At 40.9% G+C, this 5,879-nt stretch overlaps 1 protein-coding gene across 13 annotated transcripts in view; it reads right to left on the bottom strand.

Annotated features, from left to right (window-relative positions):
* Window positions 1-5,879, bottom strand: part of fat3a (FAT atypical cadherin 3a) — a 291,897-nt gene that overhangs the window by 211,823 nt on the left and 74,195 nt on the right. Inside the window, exon 1 of one of the 13 annotated variants that reach the window (XM_020619088.1) lies at window positions 2,992-3,141. The exons of the other annotated variants lie outside the window; for them this stretch is intronic. The gene's annotated coding sequence lies outside the window, so the exon portion shown is untranslated. Of the gene's footprint in view, window positions 1-2,991; window positions 3,142-5,879 lie in introns of those variants that run through there. 13 annotated transcript variants of the gene reach the window in all.

Here is a 5,879-nt window from a genome sequence, read left to right as displayed (position 1 = left end):
GGGGGGGGGGGTTCTGTGTGTGTATGTCAGCCCTGCAGTTACAAACCACACAACTGCATTATGTGGGAAACACACACACATACACGACCAGTGTTAATCAAATAGAGCTGCCACAAGGACAAAATGGCAGCAGAGAAACAAGCACTGTTTCACACACTATCACTCCTCCCCCCATCCAGCTGCGGTGGAACATGAGAACCCCCCCCATTTACCCAGTGTAGCACTCTGAAAGAGAGAGCAGAGTGGGATTGGGCAATGCAGGATTATAGAACAAATCCTCTGGGAGAGGAGGAGATGCAAAGACAGAGTGCAGGTCTGCTAAATCACTTACCTTCCCTGCAGCTCAGGATGGGGGGATGGGGGGCACTGGTGGTATGTCTTCTCTGGTTACCTGCTCAGCTCTAACATACTATACTGTAAATATACAGTAAATTAATTCTTACACACAATGAGGAATAGGGATAATTAGAATCTTTCTAATGCTTTATTTTACAGATCATTTTTAATAATTCCCTAGAAAATTCTGAGGAAAAGAACTACTGTAAATTTTCAGTGTAAAAATTAAAAAAAAGCATATTTAAATATAAACATACATTTTTTTCTTTATTATTATTCGAAAAGTTATTCTCCGCATATGCCAACACAGTACCAAACTACATTGCTTAGCTGATTACAGATCTGTAAAATAAAACAGTTATTGTTCAGCTGTATTCCTTTTCTGAAAGCTTTTATTTTGATTACTTCTTGCCCTGCGTCATCTCACCTGCCCAAGCTTTTCTCCAGTACGAACTCACCATTCATTGTTGTCACCTGCCCATATACCTCCTCCATTCCCTCAGTCTCTTGCTGGTCCATTAATGTTATTCTGTTCATGTGTTTGCTCCTGACAAAACCAGTACACTGTGTGAGTCTCCCTCAGCTCTGTATCTACCACTTACCTGTGTTCCCTGTTCCTGAATCTGTCACCTTATCTGTGATATCTCCTGTATCAGCATCTGCCGCTGAGGTTTCCTACCCGCCTGTCTGAACTGTCTACCCAGCTCCCTAGACCATCCTCACCTTATCGGCTCCCCTCACTTGTGCACTGCTGAGTTCCCAGCGGTACAGACCCCTCTCCTGCCTGCCTGACTCACCTGAGTGGCCCTCGCTGTGACCTGGGCTGCTCCTGACAAAGCCTTGTTCCCCACTGTCATTTTGGAACCTTGTACTCCTACCTTGATTAAAGATGCTTCTAAGCTCTCTTTCTTTGTCCTGGTCTACATTTTTGAGTCCTAGTTCAGTGTGAGAAACCCCAACAAAAATGTTACTGAAGTTTTCCATACTGAAGTTTTCCATACTACACTACAAACCAAGTTTTTTCAGTATCTAGATTGTAAAATGTGAATTGCTTTCGACATATAAGCAGCTTCAAACAACGTTTTTGCATACCATGTCCTCTTTTTTGCAGGTGTATAGGATCAAGTAAGCAATACTGGAGGCAAAAACAAAAAAAATCCTGCACACTGCTCATCAGTTGTATTCACTTTATTGTAGACATTTTGGTCCAATCAGTTTTTGGCCTTATCATTGAATCAACCTGAGCAATATTTATTTTGTGACATTCGAAGATTTTATCATGTGATGAGTCTGGTGGGATCTCTAGACTGCACACTGTGAAAATGAGCTTATTCACCCTGATTGTGTGCATATACCAGGAATGTTACCTGGCCTTCCTTAGTCTATGTAGACAGGAAGTTGGGTGGCTCTGTTTTATGCAGTTTTCCTGATGAAGGTCTGTGGACTGAAACGTCGACAAAGTTAGAAGTGATGAGCTATGTGTGGGATTTGTTTTGCATTTGCCTACATATAAGCAGCTGAAATTAAATTAAAAAAAACTACATCTTTAATCAAATGTCATGAGAAACTGACAAAAGTAGGATTTAAAATATTACTCCAATAAATACTGCTCTGTCACAAATATGGGAGACACCTAAGAAACAGATTATTAATAAAAGACAAAATCAAAGAAACAGAGGCCCATATCCTGACCTGCAGAGTCTACTGTAGCAGCCATGTTTGATTTTTTATATTTAAATCAGTGCTATGTTGCTTAATTATACTGGCAGTTTTATATTCTTTTTTAAACTTTCCTGATGGTATATTTTAAGGTTCCATCTTATCTTTGCTTTTTATTTGTGGTCTGTATGTTGTTTGCCACACACTTGGTGTATATACAGTAGGTAAGAATACACAAATGATGACGGAAAGAGTCGCAAAACATGAGTTGCATATTTTTAACACCAAGAAGAACTGTCACTGTTGGATTATAGGTTTAGTGTTATTAAAGAACTAACTTCCTAATGACCTTAAATGTGTTCCAACTCTGCCACTTTCAAGTCTCAACTGAAAACTCTGCTGTTTTCCTTCGACTGACTGGTTTCTATGCTGCACTTGTTTATCTGTTGCATTCAGCACAACTTATGACTTATTACTGCACTGTAACTGTTCTCTACCTGTGTTTCTGTTTCTGGATGCATTTAATTGTTTGTTTTGTTTTAACAATTTTTATCTCATTTTGTCTTAATTGATTTTATTCTGGCTTTTAATGCTGATTGTTTTTAATGTTATTAATGCATATCTTTGCCTGCACAGTATAAAGCACTCTGAGTTGCCTCTGTGTTTGATTATATATTATCACATCAACCACCCCTAGCCACACCGATTTGAAAACAGTGGTAAACTGGCTTTTGAATGCCATGTAGTTTCTTCATCAAATGCACACACACATGCACACACACACAGATAATGAAACTAAATGAACAGCCATATCTGTCTCCGAGGCTTTGCTCAATGAGAGGAGATACTTGAGCAACAAGGTCGATTGCTAATATCTCCTAAATACTTCAGAAAGATGAGTGGCTCTGCCTCTCTTACACCAAAACATTTTAAGTGTCTGATAGAAGTACACACACACATACAAATGCATACACAGAGTGAAATCGCAGTTCTGACCTTGAAGTTGCCTGAGGAAGTCTTATCTGTGCTAGTGGTCATCTGGAAACTGGATAAGCAGCATTCCACAGTTACTCCAAGGCAATTTTCTGATCCATACATGTGTTGAGTCAGACAGAATCTGGTTCAGACTCATACATATTCACGCAGTGCAGTTCTCTCTAACTAACAGTTGCCATGTTACTGAATATGCACATGGGATAGTTCACCCTCTCCATGTTTCAGAAAGCCTTCATTTTTCACCAAAGAGGCGTGGGTGCTGCCACGATGCGAGGACATACCCTTTATCTCTCTCACACACTCACACACACACACACACACACACACACACACATACTCTCTCTCTCTCTCTCTATCTCTCTCTTTCTCCAGAGTGGGTGCATTGCAGAGAAGCAGAAATAATTGCATAAGACTGACTTCAACACCCCATTTACTTCAGTGGCTCTGAAGAAAGGCAGGTGGACAGCTTGAGGGTGTGTGTGTGTGGCTGTGCTCACCTGTGTATGAAAAAAACCTCAAGCACTAAAACAATTGTGTGTGTTCTTCTGCTCCACCCCACAGTAGGAAACTAAATCCAATCAACCTGGTCTTTTTTTTTATACGAGTGTGTATATGCCTGTAACTTTCACATGTGTGTGTGCATGTGAGAGTCAAGAGAGTGATTAGTGTGTCCCTGCAGAGCTATATGCAATATACAGTGTAAGTGTGAGAGTTCCAGACCACCCCTGGCCTCTGCTTCTGTTCCGACTGGGCCCTTTTGTTCTGCTCTGAAAGCTATGATCCATTTAAGACTTGTGTGTAGGTGTGTGTGTGTGTGTGTGTGTGTGTGCAGTTTATTCTCTAGTTCTAGGCTCACCATGTAACACTATCTCCACTGTGTCCCTCCAGGCATCTCCAAAGGTCTCAGGCAGCAGAGACAGAAAACAAGAAGGGGAGGATGGGGAGATGAAACATGAGGAGGAAGATGAGGAGAAAGAGGAGGATGGCTGTCTGATAAAGTGTTCAGGCCAGAACAAAATAACAGTTTAAGATTGAACAGTGAAGTTAATGCAGTTCCTCTAATGCCTACTAGATGTACTGTAGGCTCCAGCTCCAGCTGCACTGAATTCTTGCTCCTCTCTTGAAATATAGTGTTCACTTATCATATGGCTGACAGGGGCATTCACATCATCAGACAACTCAAAATGCCTGTACTGCGGTGGTTAACAAGTACCACCAATACAATATTCTAAAAATACTTCATTAAGAGTAAAAGACCTGCATTCAAAATTCGGAAATATTCTCATAAACCTGTACTTTGTGCTCTGACCCAGTCATCTCACCCTTACAGTTTGGCCCTTGTCAAAGTCACTCAGATCCTTACACTTGTCCATTTTCCTGCTTCCAACACATCAACTTTGAGGACTGAATGTTCACTTGCTGCCTAATATACCCCACACACTGACAGGTGCCACTGTAACAGGTAGTCAGTGTTATTCACTTCACCTGCCACTGGTCATAATCTTATGGCTGATCGGTGTATTACTGTTGAAGCAGGTAGGTGTAGCTAGTGTAGTCCAACAGTTCCCAGCCTAGGGGCTGGACACTCATTGACATGAGATACAGTATACACTGGTCAATACTAATAAACTGTCATTACAAAATCTTGTCCATGTAATACAATTTAATTTGATTTGTGTTTAGCCAAAGCCCCCAAAGTATAAAGCAAATTGATTTAAAAACAGAAATAGCTGACTTTTTAAACTATTAGGAACAGATTAAGATGCAACTGTAACAAAAGTCAATGCACCATTTATTAGTGACATTGCCTTATTTTATTTATTTATTTTTGAGGATGGATTCAATCTTCATAGACATGGATGAGCCTTCTATAAATCTGCAGGGAGGTGTTCTGTTATTCTACACATGATTCCTCACAGCTGCTCTTTGCTGGAGGCCTTTTGTTGCCTACCTTCAGCTTTAAAATACTATAGAGGAGTTCTACTGGATTCAAGTGTGGGGACATACTTGGCCAGGTCATACAGTCAGGTCCATAAATATTGGGACATCGACACAATTCTAACATTTTTGGCTCTATACACCACCACAATGGATTTGAAATGAAACAAACAAGATGTGCTTTAACTGCAGACTGTCAGCTTTAATTTGAGGGTATTTACATCCAAATCAGGTGAACGGTGTAGGAATTACAACAGTTTGCATATGTGCCTCCCACTTGTTAAGGGACCAAAAGTAATGGGACAGAATAATAATCATAAATCAAACTTTCACTTTTTAATACTTGGTTGCAGTCAATTACAGCCTGAAGTCTGGAATGCATAGACATCACCAGATACTGGGTTTCATCCCTGGTGATGCTCTGCCAGGCCTCTACTGCAACTGTCTTCAGTTCCTGCTTGTTCTTGGGGCATTTTCCCTTCAGTTTTGTCTTCAGCAAGTGTGATTAATGCTCAATCGGATTCAGGTCAGGTGATTGACTTGGCCATTGCATAACATTCCACTTCTTTCCCTTAAAAAACTCTTTGGTTGCTTTTGCAGTATGCTTTGGGTCATTGTCCATCTGCACTGTGAAGCGCCGTCCAATGAGTTCTGAAGCATTTGGCTGAATATGAGCAGATAATATTGCCCGAAACACTTCAGAATTCATCCTGCTGCTTTTGTCAGCAGTCACATCATCAATAAATACAAGAGACCCATTCCCATTGGCAGCCATACATGCCCACGCCATGACACTACCACCACCAGGCTTCACTGATGACGTGGTATGCTTAGGATCATGAGCAGTTCCTTTCCTTCTCCATACTCTTCTCTTCCCATCACTCTGGTACAAGTTGATCTTGATCTCATCTGTCCATAGGATGTTGTTCCAGAACTGTGAAGGCTTTTTT

The sequence above is a fragment of the Monopterus albus genome, unplaced genomic scaffold (assembly GCF_001952655.1).
Source record: "Monopterus albus unplaced genomic scaffold, M_albus_1.0 scaffold214.1, whole genome shotgun sequence".
NCBI lineage: Eukaryota > Metazoa > Chordata > Actinopteri > Synbranchiformes > Synbranchidae > Monopterus > Monopterus albus.
The sequence above is the reverse complement of the archived record's forward strand: the minus strand, read 5'-3'. Positions and strand labels throughout refer to the sequence as shown.